This window comes from Nannospalax galili, unplaced genomic scaffold, assembly GCF_000622305.1.
Source record: "Nannospalax galili isolate Female #2095 unplaced genomic scaffold, S.galili_v1.0 scaffold399, whole genome shotgun sequence".
Classification (NCBI taxonomy): domain Eukaryota; kingdom Metazoa; phylum Chordata; class Mammalia; order Rodentia; family Spalacidae; genus Nannospalax; species Nannospalax galili.
Genome location: NW_008345053.1, coordinates 840,422 through 865,542, shown reverse-complemented (window position 1 = coordinate 865,542; position 25,121 = coordinate 840,422).

The following is a 25,121-nucleotide window of genomic DNA, read 5'->3' as shown; positions in this document are numbered from 1 at the left end:
GTGAAAGATCTAGCTTCATTCCTCTATAGGTGGAGATCCAGTTTTGCCAGCATCCTTTGTTGAAGATGCTGTCTTTCTGCCATTGTGTGTTCTTGGCACTTTTGTCAAATATCAGGTGGCTGGGTCTTCAGATAGGTGGAGATCCAGTTTTGCCAGCATCCTTTGTTGAAGATGCTGTCTTTCCGCCATTTTGTGTTCTTGGCACTTTTGTCAAATATCAGGTGGCTGGGTCTTCAATGATGTTGCATTTATCTATGTGTCTATTTTTGTACCAGTACCACACTGTTTTTATGACTATAGCTCTGTAGTATACTTTGAGATCTGGTATAGTAATCCCGCCAGGGTTGCTCTTTGTGCTCAGGGTTGTTTTGGCTATCTGGGGTCTTTTGTGCCTCCATATGAATTTAAGGATAGTTTTTTCTAATTTTGTGAAGTGTCATGGAGATTTTGATTGGGATTTCATTGAATCTATATATTGCTTTTGGTAGGATGGTCATTTTCACAGTATTAATTCTTCCAATCCATGAGCATGGGAGGTCCTCCCATCTCCTGGTGTCTTCCTCAATCTCTTTCTTTAATGATTTAAAGTTTTCATTGTAGGGCTCTTTGGCATCTTTGGTCAGGTTTATTCCAAGATAATTTTTTTTTGCAGCTATTGTGAATGGGAGCATTTTCCTGTTTCTTCCTCCAATTGCTTGTGATACTGTACCTAAGAGATCCCAAAAGTTCCATCAGAAAACTCCTAGAACTGATCAAAACTTTCAGTATAGTGGCAGGTTATAAAATCAATCTATAAATATCAAAGCCTTTCTCTATATCTATAAAATATTCCTTAAAAGTTATTAGTTCTAGTACTTAGTTATAAACCCAGATCTACATATTAGATAAAATGGCATGGTCACACCCAGCCTGGTTTTCATTTATATTCTATGCTTGGCTTTTTACGCTTCCATCTCAAGATCATTCACATCAAGTCATACTTGTAAACGCTACATAGAGAGCTGCTACATTATATTTTTACAGACTAAACCCAAGAAAAATATTTACATATGTTTAGTGCAGAGTAGAGAAAATATTTTTATCTGTGACTGTTGGTTTATCAAATCTGTGGAAACAGAAAATAGAGACATTGAGGACTGAGAGTATTATCTGTGTAGTGCAGTTAAAATAGTGTGATGAGGTGTAAGGATGTGTGGATGAAAAAAAGGTCCTTAATCATATGCACTGAAGTATTGCACTACATAAATCACAGAAGTGTACTTCGTCAGGAATTGCTTAGACTGTCCAGTAAATACAGAGGACAACTTATTTTACATTTAAATATGGAATTTGATCCCAAAGTGAGACTGTTTTCATTACTGTTGAAAAAAAATCCTCCTGATCCCACATTTGATGCACACATATTATCTCTGCATGTCCGTTTTCTTTCCAGCTACACCAAAATCCCTGACAAAAGCAAGTTTAGGATGGCAGGGGTTATTTTTACTCACACTTCAAGCATGCTGTCTATGGGGATGGGAAAGTTGTAATGGCCTAAGGGTGATGCAGCTGGTCACACTGTAGCCGCAGTCGGGAGACAGAGAGAGAACAGAGACAGAGAGAGAAGAACGCTGGTGCTCGCCTGCTTCTCTCTCTTATTTGGCTTTTCAGCCAGGAAAGGACTCATGGAATGGTGCTTTGCACATTCAAGGTAGATCTTCCTTCCTTAAATTTCTCCTACACATACAACAAGAGGCATAATTCAAAGTCCAGTCCATTTGACAAAGAAGATTAATGATCACAGAGTGACTAAATACAGTTTGAAGTTCATGTTCTCCAGAGCCCCGATTTTCCCAGGTGATATTTTTTGGAGACAGGGTCTCCCTGTAGTTCCAGCTGACTTGGAACTCACTGTGTAGCCCAGGCTGGCCTGTCTCACAGAGATCCAACTGCCTCTCTTTCCCTCCTGAGTGCTGTGATTAAAAATGTGTGCCACCACATCTTGGAAGAGAATTAGGTCATGCAGGCTTAGCCACTGTGTTCTGATGTGAAGAGATTCTCTCTGTTGGAGTCTAGTCTCTCTCTCTCTCTCTCTCTCTCTCTCTCTCTCTCTCTCTCTCAACACTGCACCTTCTGTGTTGCCTTATTTTGTACTCCTTAGCTCTAGAGCTGGGAGACAAATGTATTTTTGTTTAATCCCTCTGGTCTGTGTTATTTTATTATAGTGTCAGAACTGATTCTGATATCTTAATTCAATAATGGATTTAGGGATCCAAAATGTTAAAGTCTTTCTGCTTTGGTTTCTGTGTCAGGTTTTCTGAGGCTGTTGCATCTGCAGCAAAGATTGCTGTCCACACTACAATACCCAGAGTTTTAAAAGGTATCTCTCAGGGGCTGGAGAGATGGCTCAGTGGTTAAGAGCAGTGGCTGCTCTGAGAGGACCTGGGTTCGATTCCCAGCATCCATATGGCAGTTAACAATCATTTGTAACTCTGGTTCCTGGGAATCTGATGCCTTCTTCTAGCCTCCAGGGGCATTGCATGACACAGGTGCACTTACATACATGCAGGCAATACCTGCAAATACACAAAATAAAAGTAATAAATAAACTTTTTAAAAAGATATTCTCTCTCCCTTAGTCAATAGGAATAAGGAAAATAATACCCCAAAGCGCTAAGAAAATTTTCATTGCCTTGTTAGTCAAAGAGTGTATCTTGCAGTATAGTTTAAATCAATGATAGGTAAGGGGCACAAGGGATGGGCCTGGGCTGGAGGTGAAGGAAAACACACAGGGAAAGAAAAGAGGCAGGCTTCTGTTGAGAAGATTATTTTCTAAAGGGGAAGGGGATACAGAGAAAGAAGGAAAATGGTAAGAAGAAAGGAAAAGAAAAGAGGGAGGGTGGGGGGAGGATGGACTGCAGCAATAAAATTCATTATTCACAGACTACATGCAGATCCTTTGAAACTCACTATCAAAACAAACTCTACACACTTCATTACACGCAACGCTAAAATTGTGGACTATCTCCTGGAGTACCTCTGGTTCTGCTTCTCAGTTCCAGTCTGCCTGGACTGTGCTGCACATTCCCTTTGAAATTTGAATGTCTTTTCTAGTGGCTTGTATTTTATTTAAAACATTTGAAATTATATCTCTGTGCATTAAGCCACTCTCTTTCTTTAAAACACGGGCTATTTTCTTAGCTGTTACAGAGATTTATGGCTGTTTTGGTTCTTCAAAGTAAATCTGTTCCTGTTTTTCATACTATGACAAGCGAATATTTTACAATTTCCATTATTCAGTTTCAGAGAGATACACATACATTATATTTCCATTTCAGTATATTCCATAGCAATAATTTACTCAAATGGTTTCTTGTGGTGTGAATGTGAAATGGCCCCAGAGCCTCGGTGTTTGAGTGCTTGGTCCCTAAGTGGTAAGGCTCTTTGGGAAGGTTCTGGAACCTTTAGGAGATAGTGTTTCTGTTGTGGAAATGGGTCACTGGGGGTGAGGCTGAAGGCTTCATATCCTGGCTCCCTTCCTGTGCCCCCTCTGCTTCCTGGGCGTGGGTGTGGTGTACCAGCCTCCCACCCATCACAGTGCCCTCCTTGCTGGCTGCCTGGAACCAGAAGAAACTTTTTTCCCTTAAGGTGCTTTGGACAGAATATATCACCACGCATCAGGGAAAAAAACCTGATATTTTGGTATTTTTATAAATACCTTACATTTATGTTCCTAGTTTACACAAATCTTTCTGGAGAGAGAAACTAGGAATCACTGTTACTCCCTATTTCCTCCCCCACATTAAAGGTGATTACCAGTATTCAACTCTCTTTGATCCATTTTCCTTAGGTTCTATATATAAGTGACAGACCTCAGATCTGTTGGAATGAATGTTATCAGAGAATGAAGACACAGCAAATATTGGAGTGGGTGTGGAGTGGGAAGCCCTGTCCATTTTTGACGCAGCACAGAATGCAGATTGTCAGAGTCTGTTAAGGAATTTTTCAAAAATTTAAAAACGGAAATTATCAAGATGATTTTGCCATTCTTTTTCTGAGCATTTATCTAAAAGAATGAAACCTGTCCTTGGGGTAGGTGTCTACCCTACCACATCGATGCAAATTCATGTGCAATAACCAAAGCAAGGAAGGAACGCAGTTACCCAGTGGTGGATGAGTACATAAGCAAATTGACTCTTCAATTCTGATTTCATAAAGAGCTTTTTCATTTCTGTGACTCGGAATGTTGTGTGGGAATTGTAGGAAAATGTTGAATAGTGTGCCAGACTTTGAGCATCTATGTTTTGTTGTTTACTTTGCTGTGAATGTTTCTAATATTTTATTGTTTGGTCTGGTGTTTGTTTCTGAGATTTGAATGTGTATCTTCTCAGTTAATAGAACATATACATAGGCAAATCACACACACACACACACGCGTGCATGTATACATGCATATATTTCTTGAAATGAGTTCTGTCTTGTCTCCTATTACTGTTAGGATGGAAATAGAAAGTGTGTGGGTGGCAGCCATAGTTAAGTTAGACAGTGTCTGTATCTCTATGCACCTAAGTGAAAGTGAGTGCGGAGAGAAACCACAGTAGAACGAGGACTTATATGCCAGGGTTTCATTGTTTGGTCTACTTCTTGGATGTGGTGTTTGATTAAAATGGCTGCTTTGAAAATATCTACCTGTCAAGGTCTGACTGTGAAACTTTCTCCACAGTCTCATGTCCTTAAATTCTTGTTCCCAAGGTGGCTATTTGCATAGCTCGTGGAATCTTAGGAGGGATTGCTGGGTGGTTATAGATTAGAGCCCCAGTTCGGGTCCAAGCTCCGTACTTTTCATCCACAAAGATATGAAGACTCATACTCCTGTTGCCATAGCTACAAACGGTCCTGATGTTGGTTGTACCTTCCTTCCCTGCCATAGTTGACTGCACCTTCTTGGACCCTGAGGTAAAATCAGTCCCTCCTGCCTTCCATGGCTTCTTCCAGGTATAAGAAGAGTAACTAGTTTACACTTTAATGTGCTGATTCTCTGGACCAGCCTACTGCAAAGTTGCACGTGAAGGATGGTGATATTTCACGGATACGACTCTAAAGCATCCCCAGCAGACTCTGGGGCCAAGCTTCTGGATACACACAGTCTTCCTGTGGATTGAAGTGATCTGGAAGTTTGTGTTTTCCTTTTTGAGGAAATGCATGTGTTCAGAGAGAACCTATGAACATACAGAGAACTCCTCAGACAGAAGATGCTGCAAACAGGGATGGAAATGATCATAGTGTACACTGGGATGCTGGGTGCCAAAATAACCTTAAATTGCTACTGGGCACAGTTATAGGAGGAGTCACAGCTGGGAAACAGTAAAGGACAGAATTGCAGCAGAGATTGGCTCGTGAGCTGCTGGGTGCAACCAGAGACTTCTTCCAAACCTAGAGTGGAACAAACACCAAGGACTGACATGCTGAAAACATGCATTTCCAGATTCATAAGGACCAATAGACTGTTTATGTGTGATGTGTGTGCATACATGTGTGGTGTACATGTGTGGAGGCCAGAGGTAAACATCAGGTGTTTCTTCTCAGGAATTGTCTGTCTTGTTTTTTGAGGCAGAGCCTCTCCCTGGGACCTGGAACTTGCTGATTAGGCTTGACTGACTGACTAGTGATCCCCAGAGATCTTCCCATCTCTGCCTCCCCATACATGTAGTAAAAACCCATGACCGTATACCCAGCTTTTCATATTTTTTTCTTACATGGGTGCTGCAGAAGGAACTCAGGCCTTCATATTTTGCATAGCAAGCATATTACCAAGTTATCTCCCCAACCCCCAAATAGATTTCATTTAGCAATCAATATCAATCTAAACACTGCACACTGTTTTTGTGGAGTATTTATCTGGGAAGAAGGAGGCTGAACTTGAAAAGAGCAAATATTGATTTTAAAGTGTCAAATATTTCCAATTATTCAGTCAGGTAGAAAATTCTCTGCATCTAAGCATGGTTCAAATGAATCTGAGATGCCTATTGCTAAGAATAACTCCTGTTTTCTATTCAGTCAAATCTGTTGACTTGCACAGGAAGCCTTAAGCATCGTTTGAGATCCTATTTGTTTTTCTGTTAACATAGAATAATGGGGAATGGAGAGGTGGTTCAAAAGTTAAGAGCACTTAATGTTCTTGAAGTAAACTACAATTGGGTTCCCAGCACCCAAGCCTGCTGGCTCACGACAGCCTGTAACTCCAACTCAAGGGACTCCAATAACTACTTCAGTTCTCTTCGGGCACCTCTGCACACATGGAACACACATACATACAAATGCACAGTAATATACATAAAAATTAAATAAATCTTAGAAGTATACAATAACTAGCGTAACTTCTATGTTTAAATATTGTTTGTGTGTGTGTATATATGTGACGAAGTCAGAAGACAACTGTGAGCATCAGTTCTCTTCTCCCATGGTGTGGCTCCCACGGCCTGAATTCAGGCCATCCATTTTAACAATAAATGTCTTTACCTGCTGAGCCATGTCACTGGTCCTGCAGTTCTTTTTTTAGTTCCTGACTCCTTTGTACTCTTGGAGATTACTTTCTACTTCAAAGAGCATCACTTATCAATGCTGTTACATCTTAAAACAGAAGAATTTAAAATATGTATTAACTCATGGAAAAAATAGCAATAAACCTCTATTACCTGTTAGCTTAAATCATGTATATTCATCAAGATAACTGCATTTATAATTGCTTTATAATTTTATCATCATCCACATACCTCAATGAATTTTTATATTTGCTCCTTGATTTCCTATGTTGGTTTATCATATTTGTGTGTCTTGTGGAAATGCTGCATTAATTCATGAGGAAAAGAAGTTGAAAAAGATGCAGCGTTTTGTTGAGCCTTTGCGTCGGCTTATGGTTTGTTGTCAGGGTTTGTGGCAGCGAACATTAAAATATCATCAAGTTCTATTATGTTCGGTACATGCCCTGGGTGTCCTGAGGAAATTCTCCATTCCTTCTCTAAGCTGATCCCTGATTCTCCTCGGTCCCTTTAGGAGCCTATGATGCATCATCAGATAGGCACCTCCATCCCATGTTCATTGGGAGGCTGTCTCCCAGGCCTCACTTCTGTCCCCACCACATTCTACCTCTTGTATAAACTGGCTGACACCTGCCCTCATCCCTCTGTAACTCTGACTTACAACTATGCTTGGCAACAATTTCAAAAACTCAGCTGACTATTTGCTAATAAACATGTACTGAAAACATTCCAAATCTGAGGTCTGAGCTTTGTACAGGAAGTGAGGTCAGGCTACAAAACGTGAAGGCTTAGCTCCCTGAGTCCACAGCCTTTCCAAAGCGTCTACCTGGGGACCAAGTAATCAATACAGGAGTCTATGGGGTCATTTCACATTCAAACCATGACAGTGCCACATGGACTTAAAAATTTTTTTTGACTTCCTGGATAATCTTTGCTCCTTAATGCAGATGCAGTGTGACAAAAAGCCTCCTGCTTCCCCAACATGATGGACAGTGTCCCATAGAGGGGTGAAAGTAGACCTTCATCCCTTTCATTGTTTCTAGGTATTTTGTCACAGCAACAAGTAACTAAAACAGTACAAAAAAATAATAAATAGTGCTTCTCTCTTCAAGTACAGAGTTTAGCATGAGAAACTGCCTTTTAATCACAGAGCTAGGCATTCGTTACAATATTACTTTCATGTACATTCTTCAAAACTTGATGCAGTCTGATCATAAAATCCATACACAAAGATGCTCACAGTCTAAGATAAATGGAGTTGGGCACCTGTGCTTTGCAAAATAGATAAAAACTCAGGGACTGGGCTTAGCAGTTAAGAACACTGGCCACTCTGGCTGAGAATAGAATAAGACTCAGTTCTCAGCACCCATGTTGGCTCACAACCATCTGTAACACCAGTTCCAGGGCATCCAAGAATCTTCTGGCCTCTGTAGCTATTGTTAACACTCGATAAGCATAAATACACACAAACATAAATACAGGCAAACACTCATAGAGGGAAACATTCATACACATAGAATGAAAATAAAGCTTAGAAAAAAAATCCAGGGGTTTAACGTCCTCTGTGTTTATGATGAGACTTATTTTATGTGTATGAGTCTTTTGCCTTCATGTATGTAAGTGCACCCATGTCATGGAATGCCCACTGAGGCCAGAAAACAGTGTTGGATATCCTGGATCTTGAGTTATAGATAGGTATTAATTATAGACTGTTAATTTCATAGATGGTCTTCCTAACTTGATGCAGCCTGAGCATAAAACCCATACACAGAAAAACAGCTTACACTCCAGGAAAATATGAGTTCTGGGAACAAATTCTGGGTCCCCTGCAAGAGCAGTCAGTGCCCTTATCCACTAAGCCAACTCCCCAGCCCCAAATTACCGTTATGTATGTATGTTGTATATATTTTTATTTTATATGTATGAGTATTTTGCCTGCATGTATGGAGGTGTACCACATGCATGCAATGCCCATAGTGACCAGAAAAGGGCATGAATCATCTGGAACTGGAGTTACCAATAGCTGTTAGCTACCATGTGGGTGCTGGGAACCAAAGCCAGGTAATCTGCAAGAGTAGACAGAGCTCTTAACCACTGGGCCATCTCTCCAAGTCCCTATGGATATGTAATTGTATGTATGTTAGTCCATATACACACAAAATTCCAAATATGTGAACATTCCAAAGAAAAAATTTCTTATAAAAAAAACAAGTATCTTCATACAAAACTCATTTAAGTATATTTTGATATTGAGACATAACAACTCCTCCTAACAAAGGCACTGAGTCTTCCATTTCATGGCACAGGAAACCAGAATGTGCCAATCACAATTTAAATCACATTAAACTACAATAGTGTTCAGATTTTAAAACATGGCCCTTACGCTACCCAGAGGATTTACTATATCTAAACATAGTAAGTCTGTTTAAGACTTATTTTATTTTTATTCATATATATGTATCTGTATGTATATATATGTATATACATATATATGTACATATATGGGTATACATATATATGCACACATACGTGGGGGTGTCATGGAGGTCAGAAGAGGGTGTGAGGTCCCCTGGAGCCAGAGTTTTATGTTGTTGTGAGCTACTTGGTTTGGGTCCTGGGAACAGAACTCAGGTCATCTGCAAGAGCAAGTCCTCTTTACTGCTGAGTCCTGTTTCCAGCCCCTGTAAGTCTGTTTGTTAAATGTCAAAAGTTTGATAAATATATTAGCCAAGCTAAATCCAAGTCTTTTCTGTGCATTCCACAAAAAGGAAGCAAAAGACCTGAAAATTAACCAAGCAATTCTGAAGTAGTGAGTTGAAGCCTTTGTTTCATTTGAGCCTTTTGGAAGCCGATGAAGTCTCTGATTCTCCAGAAAAGAAAACAAGGGCAAAGGTAAAAAATGCTCCATAAACTTCTACTGGGTCCATGGCATCTGTGTACAAACCTTGTACTGTTTTGTGGTGCTCAGGCAATGTAAGGAACTTCACAAATAAAAATAAGTATAAACTTTAATGAAATGGAAATTGCCAGCTCTACCAACTACTAAATGTTTCGGTCTTTTCCACTTAATTATTGTCAATTACTGGTGTAGCCAAAGCTGAAACTTCCTCCATTTTTCTTTCCCTAGGACACTTACAAGTGTTGCTTTTGAGTTAAAACCAGGGCAGGCTCATCAGGGCACTCTCTGTCTTCTGTTGTCTTCATATCAGAATTCAACTTCCTAAACAAGAAACCAGCCAACAGTCAGCAAGAGGACTCAGCAGATGGAGAGACTTGCTGGGCAAGCCTCATAACCTGGGTTTGATTCACAGAAATCTTTCAAAGATGGAAGGAGAAAACTGACTCCAAAAAGCTGCCCTATGACCTCCACACATGCACCATAGAAAGCATGCACCTACACACACACACACACACACACACATGTACACACACACACATGTACACACACATGTACACACACATGTATACACACACGCACACACATGCACACACATGTACACACATGTACACACACATGTACACACGCGCGCACACATGTACACACACATGTACACACACATGTACACACACATGTACAACATGCACCATAGAAAGCATGCACCTACACACACACACACACACACACACACATGTACACACACACACGTACACACACATGTACACACACACATGTACACACATGTATACACACGCACACACATGTACACACACATGTACACACACATGTACACACACACAGAAATTTTCTTTTTAATTATAAAGGTGGCACTGTAAACACAGCCAAATGCACACGACTAGAGAGGTCATAGATCCTAGAGAAAACCCTATCTCTGTCATGTCTCTAGACAAATGAAATTTCTTACCTTATGCTAAATATGGATCCTTATATTTACGGACACGTATACAATCTATCACTTATCAAAGAAGTTGATTTTTACAATAGATGGAGGCTATTGCAGAATCCCACAACTGGTCAGACACAGAGAATGTGTCTGAGAGATGCCCAGTCCTTGGTGACACATCTACAGGGGAACCTCTACACCTAAGGCTTATGGAACACAGAGAAACAGGGGATAGAGAGAAAACTAGAGCATCCCTCAACTCTCACTAATCAACTCTCACCTTATTTTGTGTGTGATGCACACAAAATGCCGCAACTGGCCAACTTTTAAAGAATAAGAGACTGCAGAGTGTGTGTCCCTGGGTAGGACTCCTGTATCAAACCTCTACCACCCACAGGTCAGGGACCATTGCAGAAGAGGGGTGGGAAAAATTGTAAGAGCCAGGGTTGGTTCAAGAGCATAGGGAAGCAGAGGCTTTCAGGCCAGTGGAAGCTTGCTCATGTGGACTGTGACAGTGGTGGTGTCACGCACAAGACCCATGCCAACTCAGTCAGACAAGGGCCCAGAGTGAAGCAAGGGAAATGGGATGAGGACCTGACTTCAGATCGTGGCACCCACATAAAAACGCTGGGTATGGTGGTACAAACTTGTGATTCCAGCAGCTCAGCACTAGGAAGCAGAGGCAGGAGCATCTCCGGGTCTCACTGGGTAGCCAGACGAGCTGAATCTGTGAGTTCTGGCTTTAGTGAGAACAGCAGAGTGAAGATGCCTGTGTGGACTTTGGGCCTCTAGACACATATACATATATGCACACACATGAACATGCAAACACACCTCAGCACACACTGACATGTATACACACATATGCATACATACACACCAACAGTATATGCACATTCATACACATAACAACACATGTATACACGCACACTCCATCACCTACATGCCGTACATACACACTCCAACACAAACATACTCTCCAACAAGAACATACAAACATTGTCCCATACATCCATACGCACTAACCCATATATACGCACATATATGCACACCAACACGTACATGAACATACAAGCAAACACAATGAAATCTGATAAATGTCAATAGGCTAAACCAAAACAACACACCAGAATGGCACCACATATAGTACAAGCCCATCCCTTTCCTTGTCAGGAGTCATAGGAACAGCGCAGTCGTCCGCACTGATTGCAGTTGTTTTGGAGTTTTATGCTTTTCACCTTCTAGAGAAACTGTCTAGAACAATAGAATGGGAACCACAGGAGTGCTATGAAATATCTTAATATTCAGTTTAAAAAGAAAAAGAAAATTGTGCGGCCCCTAAGGACAGCTCCGGGTGACCAACGACCCACCTTCCAGTAATGCTACGTATTACAAATCCCTTGAGGGCTTCACCCATGGATTAGGCCAGAGCTCTCCTGATCTAGTCCTGCCTGGAAATAGCATCAGAGCCCTTCCTAGAGGTGAGCTTTAGCAACCTCCCTGGTCCCCTATACCAATCCAGTCAACATAAGGTTAACCCTTACCTTGCCTGGTCTGCTCACTGTAGGTCATCGTAATTCTGCCTGTCTTTAACACCTCTATGTTTTACGTGGGCAAAAAATGTGTTCTAATAAGTGTTCTGAGTTCTCCATACACTGCTGCGTCTGCCTGAGGATTTAATTGGCTGAAAGATGCACAGAAACACCAAGAGACCCTTGAACACACCTCTTCCTCGCGTCCCCTGAAATGCAGGCATAAGTGGTTCTGACAGTTCAGCTCCCTAATTGCTTCCTTTGAACTCCCCATGGACCCACATGATTTAGGACAAAACCCAGGAGAGCTTACAAAAGCAACAGGCAATCAGACAAAGTAATTTCCCAAAAGGGAAGAGAAAGAGGACGCCCTAGGAACCTGCAGCTCTCATTCCAAATCCTGAGAGAGATAAGTGACTTTTAGGGAACAGATAGCTGCAATCAAGCAATCACTAGTCTTCACACGAAGTCAGATGCGGATCATGATCGCTGCAGATAGAGGAAGACAGGCCTCAGAGAGTCGTGAATCAAGCCGGACTCACGCAGAATATATCAGCAAACCCCAACAAAAGGTTTGGCTTTGAACTTATGGCTGTCTTTGTACTTTTATTTCAGTTAATATTACCATATTGCCCCATAAAATGAAGCCGTATAATTGTAAATACGAATATATAGTAAATTTACAGTATTCTTCAACAACCATTCATTTCAAGAATTTCTTCTTTTTTCTTTTCCTTCACCTATATTTGTGTATGTATACATAGGTGTGTACATGTGAATAGCTTTTTGAGACAGGGTGAATCACGCAGCCCAGAATTTACAATGTAGCCCAGGCTGATCTGGAACTCACTATGTAGCCCAGGCTGTCCTTGAGTTTGCAGTAAGCCTCCTGTTTCAGCCTCCTCAGTGTCAGTGTGTGCTATCTTAAGCACACCTTGCATATTTCATATGTGTCTCAGTTTTATATTTGTGTTAGTTTTGACTTTCTTTCTGAAGCATGAAGATATAAATATAGAGTATATATATATATATAAAACAAGCAGTTCATTTTGTATTTGATATTAAATTTATATTTTTGTGTCACACGTTTATTAGATAAGTGTTTATAAGTGGTTATTACTGAGTGGTCACTGAGACTATAATAATGGTTAAATATTGTATCTTTATTCATAGCAAACTCTATACAAATATTCATTATAACAACAATATAAAGAAGGAAACTTTGCCATGATCACTGCTCCGGTAAGGTTGGTGTCTTAATCTATCAGGGCACCAGGACACTGCTAAAATATACTAGAACTAAAATTAAAATAATAAAAAGAATCGGAGGGATGGAAAGATGGCTCAGTGGTTAAGAGCACTGGCTGCTCTTGCAGAGGACCTGAGTTTGATTTGCAGCACCCATATGGTGACTAACAACCATCTGTAACTCCAGTTTTGACACCCTCTTTTGACCTCCACAGGCACTACACTACAAGGTGCACCTACTGACATGCAAGTAATATACTCATAGACATAAAAATAAAAATAAATAAAATATTTTAAGAAGGATTGGCAAGAACACTCAGTGGTCATGAGCACAGGCTGCTCTCACAGAAGACAGATTCAGTTCCCAGAAGCCATGTGGTGGCTAGCAACTGTCCATAACTCCAGTTCCAGGAGATCCAATACCTTTCTCTGGCCTCCCCAGGCATTGTATACTTGGGTGCACCTACATACATGAAGGCAAAACCTTTAAATACATAAAATAAAAATAATAAATATATAAAAACCTAAACTACTAGAAACAAAATCCATATCAGAGATTGATCAATGGTATTGAAAAAAACATACCATGAAGTGCATAAGGGAAGACAGGTGCAGGCCAGGCTCTGTGGGAACAGTTGAATAAGATGAGACTGTTCAAAACTGATAAACAAAGGTGGGGCTTGGTGCTGCAAGTCTTTAATTTCAGTACTTGGGAGGCAGGGGCAGGTGGATCTTTGTGAGATCAAGGACAGACTGGTCTGTATAGTGATTTCCAAGCTAGATGGGGCTGCAGAGAGGCTTTGTCTCACCATCCCCACATCCCCAAGAGAGAAAAACAGCATGCGTGCAACATTAATAAAAATTGGTGCTATGTTACCACTCTGTTTTGATCCAGTAGAGGCTCTAATGATGTCCTATATGGCATTCAAAAGCAGTTAAACAATTTCAATAACCATCTCTGATATTTCCACTGGTTTCTACGAATGCCCAATAGAGTGTGGCACAGCTAAATTAGTAATACAGAAGTTTCATTTTTTTCTGCTTTCATTGCTCATCAGCTCATACATTTTTCAGTGACTCCTAATATCTTCTGTTTCAGAACCAAGCCTGAGACACTTATCTCTAAACTTCCCAGAAGGTAGGAGGACGTGCTGACAGGCCTGGTAAACATGCTATGGCGCATGTGCAAAGTTACTTCCCCTTAAGCCAACCTGAAATCTGCCTGACCGAGGCGAAACAGCTGATGCAAGAACACGTGATGAGAGAGACCACTGAGAAAGAGACAGCGCGGCACGAAGCAGCTGAGGGACCAATGGGACACCGGGAGAGGGTATATAGGCATGCCCAATATCCGCAATAAACGAGTCTGTTTTGCTGCTTGCCTGACTCCCGGAGTCTGTGCGGTTGACTCTGTGCCTTCTTACCCCCATCCCCAAGGGGCTTGGGAGTGGGCAGAGGTAACAGGTCTTTAGCCCATTCTTCAGTTCAGAAACCTTTCTTCTGAGTGGTAGATATGATAAAGAAAAGTTATATTCCTTTAACTTTCTGTATTCATATACAATCTTTCAGGCTTAGACTGTTTTGTAGTTTCCTCCTTTTGCTTCTTTTACTAGGAAGATACCTTGAAATGTAACCCTGGGGTGCTTTACTACCCTGAAATGTTTTATCATTCTGTAATATCTTGGAGTTCTGGGATACTTTCCACTCGCTGTGTCTGACTGTACATAAGATGTAAAACTTAGAAAATGGAAAGTTCACCAAATGGTTTAATGAGGCATCTGGTCCAATTAGTCCAAGAAAAATGTAGATCAAACCCAACAGATATCTAAACTTCTGCAGATGACATCTGTTCTTGTAAACTGCAAAGACCATTTGACCAATTCCTGGCCCAGTGAGCCTGCCCTGGCTATAGATCAAAAGGCAATAGATGTCCTGAGCCGTACCTGGCAGATCTCCTTTGTCAGCCATGATCAGTGAACTCAGGAAGGAGTTTTCCTGAGGTAGCACGGCCCATCACCAAAAGAGACAGAGGGCCCAGGTGCCAGCCATAACATGATGGTGTAAAAATGCCTCTTTAACTCCCATTTGTACTCCTCTTCAGAGCTCTTGAAACCTTCATTGTTGGTACTGGGACCTGGTGCATGAGAAAATAAAGGAGATTTCTGACTCGCTCCTGGGTGAGTGCTTGATCTCTTAGCTATTCCCAGAAGCTTTCCTTTTTAGCAGATACATTGTATTTTTTCTAAAGTAAACTAGAAAATCACTATGGTCTGTAAATTGGGGACCATTTCTGTCCCACATTGACTTATTGTCTTGATTTGCAAAATAAAGTCTTGAATTAATTCCAGTATGTAGAGAAAAGTTTACTCTGTTGCGTATTCACTTAAAATGTGTTAGATATAGGGGCTGGAGAGATGGCCAATGATTAAGAGCACTTGCTGCTCTTGAAGAAGACCAGAGTTTGATTACCAGCACAGAGTCTGGCAGCACACAACTGCCTGTGACTCCAGCTCCGGGAGATCTGACGTCCTCTTCTGGTTTCCACAGCTACACACACGCACATACACACACATACACTCAAATGATTTTTAAAAGTCTAAAAAATAGTAAAAAATAAAAGTAAATGTGAAAAAATAATTGGATATAGATACATAGTGGGTGCAGTTAAAAGTCAACAAGGCAATTTTGATGTGGGGAGAAATACTATGGTGCTAAAAATAGGTGGTAGGAATTGAAATGAATGTTAGAATTAGCAAAGCGGCTTTAAGGAAGGAAGGAAGAGGAGGATGAATGTTCAAGGACTATATTAATGTGAAACTGGTAAATAAATAGATGTTTATGAAATAGGAAAGAGCTCAAGAATGAAGACGTCCATTTCAGAGATCTGGGTTCCAACTCTGGGAGGAATATACTGATGGACTTATCCGGTAGACAACAGTTCAGTAGACAGCTCTGAAATTCAATAGTCTATGGGACAATTCTGTGACAAAACACTTTCCTTACTATCGATTGTGAACACAGAATGTAGAAGTGATGTTTTTCCAGGAAAACTGAAATGAAAGCTATTAAAAGTGGAACACATGGATAGTGTAATAAATATACATGGAGCTGCGGGGAGTGAAACCCACTCACCAGAGTCTCAGGTAGAGATAAGGCACAAAATACTATATTCTGAGTCAGTGTAGCATACATTGCTAGGATAAAAATCCTGATAAAAGCAACATACAGAGGGGCTTATCATGGCTCACTGTCCCAAGGCACAGTCCATCAGGGATTGGAAAGGAATGGTGGTCCAAGAGCTTGAGGTCGCGTGGCATCCATGGTCAGAAAGCAGAGCGATGAAGAGCTGAACGCTCGTGGTCGCTTGCTTTCTTCTTTTCTTGGTCGGGAAGCCCACCCAGGGGAGGGTGCGGCCTACAGTTAGGAGGGATCTTTTCACTTTAATTAACTTATTCTAGAAACTCCCTGACAGACTTTCTTGGAGGATTGTTTCTATGGTGATGATGAATCTCATCAATTGACAATCAAGATCAAGCCTCACTGTTGCCTAAAGGGAATGTCTGTTAAAGTGTGTACAGATGTGCATTTAAGTATGTGTGTATGAACATCTAGATAAATCATCACATTCACATGCAGAACTTTTATTTCTTTTTTTTAAATAGCTTATTTGCTATTTTTATTTTGTGTGTATGAGTGTATTGCCTGCATGTAGATAAGGGCACCTGTGTCATGCAATGCCCCTGGAAGACAAAAAAAGCTGTGGGATCTCCTGGAACTTGAGTTATGGACAGTTGTTAGCTGCCATGTGGGTGCTGGGATTCGAACCCAGGTCTTCTGCAAGAACATCCAGTGTTCTTAACCACTGAGTCATCTCTCCAGCCCCAAAACTTTTGTTTCTAACGTTGACTCAAATATGACCTTGGACACATCACCCACACAGTCTCAATATCACATTATTTGTAGCAGTATAAGTACAATTGTTCATGTTCTGCACATTGTAAAATTGCCAAGAGCTTCTATTTAAAAGATAGAAAAAACAGTCCAATTATTCATTATGCTAATGAACAGTCGCAATAGCACCTCATGTTTATTCATGAATAGTAACCACTAGGTTGTGGTCCAATTTCGTCTCTGGGTTTTCATTCTGACGTTTTGTTTTTCACTGGTGTAACATGTATTTGTTGCATTCTGTGCCTCTTGCACAGTCAATTTTGAAGTCACCAGTCTATAATTATCTATTCAAAGAAAATAACTAATTGATTTTTATAATTTTCTACTCTATCATCTACCTATAGAGAAAATTAAACAGGAATTAAGAAATTATCTGCTGCCTCTTGGGGGTGATGGGGACTTCAGTTCCCATTTGAAAATAGTGACCAGAATTTTGACTTGAGACTTGGGTTTTGAGAACTTGCATTTCATCCCAAGTATTCCTGAAAGTGGTATGAATTCACGGGATTGACTCTCCAACACGCCCTGAGACAAAACAATGTGTGGACACGCCCTAAGGACTAACCTATTAAAATGCATATTTTGATTGGTAGGCAAAAACAATCTTGGTTTTCATAGAGAATCCCTGACAGTTCTGTTTCCAGTATTTGTGAATAAATAAGTTAAATGAGGGTTTACTAGACATAACTGACTATACTGCAAAAAAAATGCTGTTGAGGCTGGAGAGGGAACAGGTTCCTTAGAGATGGAGAAATTAAGTCTTGACAACTGACGTACTAATACCATATTCTGCCAAGCTAATTTTCTCCTTGCTGAGTTGAAATATCTGACAAAATTACCTTAAGGAAGAAAACTTGATTTTGTTTCACAGTTTCATACTGAGGAAGTGGTCCTGACGGGAGGCTGTGATGATTAGCCACACGGTCTGTGCAGACAGGAAGCTGAGGGAAATGAATCCCAGTGCTCAGCTTCCTTCAGGACCCCCAGTTCATGGAATGGTCCTGTAAACATTTAGGTGGGTCTTCCACCTCAGCTAACTTAATCTAGATAATCCCTCTCGACATGCCCAGAAGCATATCTCCTAGGTGAATCTAGAACCTGTCAAGAAATATTATCCATTTCATCTAGGAATTGACATTGAAAACTTTAGAACTCGCGGGCACACCGTACTGTCAAATACACAAGTCACTTGTCATATTAGGGTGAACTTTTAATTTGTCAAAATAAAACAAATGAATTCTTTAGATGCTCTAGCTACATGGCACAGTAGGTGTAGGCAGGCTCTGTCTGTGCACCACGCACAGTGATGCTGTGCTGTGTGGTGCTGAGGCAGAACGACAAACAGAGACATCCAGCAACCTGGGATGTAGGTGTTGGAGTTTGTGAAATTACAGATATTGCGGTCACCCATAAAAAAGTGGCATTTGGAACTATGAACTGGGATTGGCAGGGCATCCATGGTGCCTTTCAGAGCCTCTCCTATCAAGGGCAGAAACATGGAGTTTATGCAATAAGACAAAGAGAATTTAGAGAGGAAGATTCAAGCTTTGCTCACGCAGTTTTGACGCTGAGTACCTGGCCCAGTTTTTGCATCATAGAGAATACATCTGGACACATAGCTTTTGAAAGAATGATGCGAGGGCCTGGAGAGAAGGCTCAGTGGTTAAGAGCCCATATTGTTCTCGCAGAGGACCCGAGTTTGGTTCCCAGAACCCACACTGAGTGGCTCACAACAAACCATAACTCCAGGTCCAGGGGAGCCAATGTCCTGTTTTGGCCTCCATGGGAACTTGAACTCACATGCGCATAACACAGAGAGATGCATGCTCATGCACATAATTTAAACTAAAAATGAAGTCTTTTTAAAAACAATATAAAAATGTGTGCTATTCCAGTTACATTTGCACAGATGAGCAGAGACACGCCTCCAGTAGCTGGCTCATGAAAGGACAGTTCCTGCTTTGGTTTGTGAAAAGTTGCTTTTTTTTGGCCTTGGTAGGCCTCAGCCGGCTGGCTTCCAAGCACATGGAAAAGGGTTCCTTTGAAGTAACTTGAGGAACACTGGCAAATATTTTGGGCAATTTGAATGAGCTTTCCTGTGTCTGACATGTTTGCACGTTAATTAAAACTGCGAATTGGGATTTTGAAATAAAATCTAATTTTTTCCCTGTACACAAGCCCTGCTCACTGCTGGAGGGTTTATCCGTGGGTGATGATTGTACTCCTTCCCAGGCCACCAATGTCTTCTCCCTTCTGACTCAGTTTGCAGTGAGTCGTGCCAACTTTTTCTGAGGCTGTGACACTGGCCTTCCTGTCTATATGCTCAATGACGTTTCATGTTGTCACTCTTTTAAATTCACACACATCTTAATGCTGTGAGATAGGAATTTACTTTAATGTGCATTTTCCTGAACGTTGGAAACTCTGAGCTTCTTTCCCTTCTTGCCACTGAGAATACATTCATTAATTTATAGGTATTCCTTTAAATTCTTGATTCTGTTTTGCTGGTGATTTGATCACCTTTCAGAAACAATTTGCTTAAGAGTCTGGAGAGATGGCTCGGTGGGCGTAATGTTTGCAGTGTAAGAATGAGGATTTGAGTTCACATCCATAAGAGCCACATAAAAGCTGGACGCCATAGAACACATCTATGATCCTACAGGAGAGACAGGAGATGGGGACAGAAGCCATAGAACACATCTATGATCCTACAGGAGAGACAGGAGATGGGGACAGAAGCCATAGAACACATCTATGATCCTACAGGAGAGACAGGAGATGGGGACAGAAGCCATAGAACACATCTATGATCCTACAGGAGAGACAGGAGATGGGGACAGAAGAAGCCCCAGAGCTCATTGGCTGTATAGTCTGGTACACATAACAGCCAAAACAAGAGACTCTGTATTAAACAAAGTAGAGGGCAAGTACTGACAGCTGAGGTTATCCTCTGACCACACACAAGCCAGAGCATGTGTCTGCACACATGCACACACACAGACACACAGACACACACACAGACACACACAAAAGTTAAAAAATGTAAATTATTTATTATTTATTTGCCTGTCATTTTGTGCCCTTGCTTAGCCGTCTTTGTGGCCTCTCGCTATGAAAAGGAGCTCGAGTATTCATATGGTCACATTGAGCTTTGACTTTGTGGCTTATTATTATTTTTTTAAGTCCTTCCCTACCCAAAACCAATGTCCTACGTTCTGATATTTTCTCATAAAATATAAAAATTGATATTATTGGGGTCATTTTTCTTAACTGAGTTTATATTTTTGTAGGAAGAAATGGTTTTAATTTGAAGAGCCAATTGCTCGAAATATTCTTGAAGAATTTGACCATTTTTCTATCTTTCTTAACATCCCTGTGACATATGTCAGGTTTCCTTGTGTGATGGGATTGTTTCTGAGCCCACTGGGTCTGTATCTTCGGTGTCTTTGTACCTGCAGCAATATCATATTTTCTGTTACCATTGCTTAAGAATAAATGTTCTAATTTCAATTATGAGATTAGGGAAATAGCTCAGTAAAGTTCTTGCCATATGAGCTGTAGACCTGAGTTCCATCTGCAGAACTCATTTTAAAAGTTGGGCGCTGTGGTCTATAGTCGTAATCTTAGCCCTGAGAAGATGGAGATGGTGGATCGCTGCAGCTCCCTGAGCAGGTGGCCTGGCATTCCTGGGGACACATGGGTCATTGAGAGACCCTGTATGAAAAAAAATGATGGTGAGTGTTGCCTGTAGAACAACATCCAAAGTTGATCTCTGGGCTTCACACACAAGTGCATACATGTGCACATGCACATATATGTGTGTACCCACATGAACACACACATTCAATGACTCTCCCAGGAAGCTGGTGTTCTATTTTCCTCTCTGTTGCCATGACAAAACACTTTAAACAAAAGCAATTTAGGGGAAGAAAATGTTCACTTAGCTTTTACTTCCAAGGTTTCAGTACAGCACTGAGGGACATCAAGGCAGGAACTTAAGCAGGCCTGTTTGCCTTTAACCAGGGAACTCACTTTGAAGAAGAATAGGAGGTAATTAGCTCTGAACTAGGCAGATAGTCAGCAGAGGAGGCTCCAGACAGGGGAGGAGGCCACAGTCAGGACAAGATTATACAGAGCTGGGAAATAAAGAGTGCATACACAGCTGTGAAGTCTGAGCTAAGGTGTCCTTGGTCCCTTCTTTCCTGGAGTTATTTCCTTGAACAAAACAAAGAGGCTGTTTCAGCTCGGCTGTGGCTCGCCGGTAACAGTGAATTAAGGGCAGCAGAGAGACATCCTGGTAAGAGGAGTGGGTTGTCTGGCTTTTCTGCAGCTGTGGCACTCGATTAGCTTTCATATGAAGGAACCAACCCATAACATTCATCCAACGTTGTCCAATCCATGGGAAAGGGGATTTCAGCTCTGCCCCCACCTTCTACCCTATGGAATATCAAAGCTCAGACTCTCCAGAGGGCACAACTGGTACTCCCGCTCTGAACCCCTTCCCATGTGAGGAGTCTTTGCTGTGGGGTGTGTTGTTTATGCTTTAGTGAACCTTGGCAGTGTGCTGTGACTGCAAACTTCTTGGCTTGTAATTCTTTACTGGTGAGAATAAACCCCAGGTGTATTCAACTTCACATTAGATTACATTACAGAGAAACCATGGAGGAGTGCTGCCTGCTGGCTCACTCACAGGCTCCTGCTTAGCTAGGCTCCTCACACAGTGCAGGACCACCAGCCTAGGGGGTGGTACTGCCTACACTGGGCCCTCCTACATCAACTAACAATCAAGATAAATCCTCATAGCCCAAGCTGATCTGGGAAATCCCTCAACTGAGACCCTTCTCAGGTGACTCTAGGCTGTGTCAAGTTGACAGTTAACTTTAGTTAAGACAGCTGTCAGCTTATTTACGAGCCCAACTATCTTAACTATTATTGGAGTCAACATTTCATCTCTCTTTGTGGAACATGGGATAGAGAAGATCCTGAATTCACTACACAGCATTGATCTCACAAAGGACTTTATGCTTCAATGCTGATCTTGTCTTTCTTTTGGCCGTGTAACTGGGGTTATTAAGAGAGTATATACAGTGCTCCCAAGACAGGTTTAGACATGCAGATGTGTGGTGCACAATTATTAGGAAGGAAGCACTTAAACTACTCAAACAACTAAAACATACCCTCTGTACTCAATTCCATGTCATTGCGACTGTGGTTTCAATCATTTCTTCTTGATAGAATCAGTCATTCCAAAGTCTGTTGGAATCTCTCTTCCTGTCCCACTGCTTACCACACAGATAACTGTGGACAGTCAAAGGGGAGAAGAAAGTGAAACCTTCACTACTTAGACATGAAAAAAGGAAAACAAAATTTCCCTCAGTTTATATCCTCCAAATAACTCTTTACCTCTTTATCAGCCGCGTAGCTGATACCCTCCATCGAAGTGTAACTTCTAAACATCAGGGTGCTTCTAATCTTGTGTCATGACAACAGTAATTACGCAGTCCTGCAGACACACAGTCCGTGCTCTGCTAGCTGAGTTTCTTTACCCTTCTCTCTGCCCCTTGATAGGGAGGAAGGTGCATGGTAGACTGTGAGGCAGCTTTATTCTCCGCTTAGCTGAACCACTTACATGGCATGCCAGGATGTTATTTTCATGATCCTTCCCTCACTTTTAGTCAAATTTTCTGAAACGTGGCCAGAGACATGCTGAGTTTAATATAAGAAAGCACATGGCCACAATACAGAAAGATTCCCTTTCCCCTATTATCATATCAAAAATACAAAATGTAAGCAGGACTTGGTGGTGCAGGCCTGTAATCTCAGGTACTCAGGAGCCTGGAGTAGCAGGGTCACAAGGGGAACAGAATGAGTTTCAGGATAGCCTGGGCAACATCAGGTGTTTTCTGTCCTAGCTTTTTTAGTTTCTGAACTCCTGTTCCATCTATTTTCCTGCAAATATTATGATTTGTTCTTATAGACGAGGAAAAGTAAATAGTACTGGGGATAGAGCTCAGTAGTAGAGCTCTTACCTAGCATAAGCAAGGATCTGGGTTCAATTCCCAGTACTGAAAAGAGAGAAATAATGGTGGGTGTACCACCACTCAGTGCCAGACATATCAAGACGTTCCAAGTTCTTGTCTCTCTCTGTTTCACAAATCAAACTAGCTAGAGAGTTGTTTATAAAGACTTGGTTTCTTTATACCTGGGTGCATTTTACCAAATTGTCTTATATTAGTGTAAACATTGTATTATTTTTAAATTTCAAGTTTTCAGAAGAGAAATTAGATCACTAAAGCTAAGGATGTACACTAATCGATTGTGTATCTGGACAACTATACACATGAATTTGTAAATAAACTTTATATTTCATGGCAGTTTCATGTTTCTGTAAATAATGTAGAAACTGATGTTAGTAAGGAATTAAAATCAATCACCCTTGAGGCTAGAGAGCTACTTCAGCAGGTAAGAGCCCCTGTTACAGCCCCAGAGGAGTCAAGTTTACATCTCTGCATTCACACGGGCTCACAACCCCCTGTACCCCCAGAACAGGGATCCAGCACGCTCTTTTGGTCTCTGTGGACACTGCACTCATATGTACACACACACTATTAAAAATAAAAATAAATGTTTAGAAATAAGTCTTGTCATATGTGAAACTAATGTGAAAATGGTATTTTTGTCCCAGACTTTTAAATCATAAATTGGCTTGTTTTCAGTCTAAAATGAAAAGCCTTGTTCTATCAAGCTAAATGTTAAGAAATGAGAATAAAAAATATGATTTTAAAAAATCGTGCTTTTTAAAACTCTTCAATTTTTCTAGTCTTTATTTTTATAACTACAGTGACAGAAGAGAAAAGGCATAATTATGTGTGTGGGACAGACTTCAAAATGACTCACTTCAGCTCCATATGTGTCGGTTAATCAAATGCTTATATTTATACATTTTGATTAAATATTGAATTTGTACCCAGACTCAGAGGCCATCACAGCCACTATTTTACATCAAAGCAGTTGAACTTGACTAAACAAAAGAGGTTGCTCTACGGCAAAAATCAATTTTGATATCTTTAGTATATTTTAAGAAAATGCATTACATCAAACATCCTGATTTAAAATAGAGTATTACTATGTAAAATAACTTCATGAGTCTGTAATTGTCCAGTATTGCACACATGTTCTAGGTAATTCAATTATCTTCTTAATTAACACCCAGAGTTAATTTAATTGGCTTGTGGTTTTTTTTGCTAAAGTTAATTTACTTTTTAAAGAAAGTATTGGGAATCTACAACATGTTACAAGCACTTACAGAAATTGAAATGTACTAAGGAGAGGATTGAATACACAATGGATGTATGAAAGAACTTGTCATTGATGGATGGGACCAGTGTTAGAAGAGCAAAACAATGACAGCAGGTTAAAACATCAAGATATTGTCCTGATTACAAAAAGTAGGTGGTTCAGGTTTGCAATTGGGCGATTAGAAGAGAGAGATCCAAAACGTGAAGACCATGCCAGGGTTTGAGGGGTTAAAAGCCACAACAGGGGTTGTGTGCCTCCTGGTTAAGAATTCAGTTCTCAGCACCCACATGGCAGCTCACTGCCACCTGTAATTCCACTTTCAAGGAACCCCATGCCCTGTTATGACCTCCACAGGCACATGCACTCAAGTATACATGCACACAGACACACATATACACACAATTACAAACAAATCCTTGGGGGTCTGGAAAGATGGCTCAGCGGTTAAGAACACTGACTGTTCTTGCAGAAGACTGGGGTTCAAATCCCAGCACCCACATGGCAGCTAACAACTGTCCGTAACTCCAGTTCCAGGGGATCCGACAGTCTCTTCTGTCCTCCACAGGCATTGTATGACACAGGTGCACTTACCTACATGCAGGAAATATACTCATATACATAAATAAAATAATAAAATATTTAAAAGAAAACAAATACTTGAAAAATAAAAGGTCACAGCAATACCACTTTAGTGACATCTGAAGTCACTGAAATTAATGACAACTACTAAA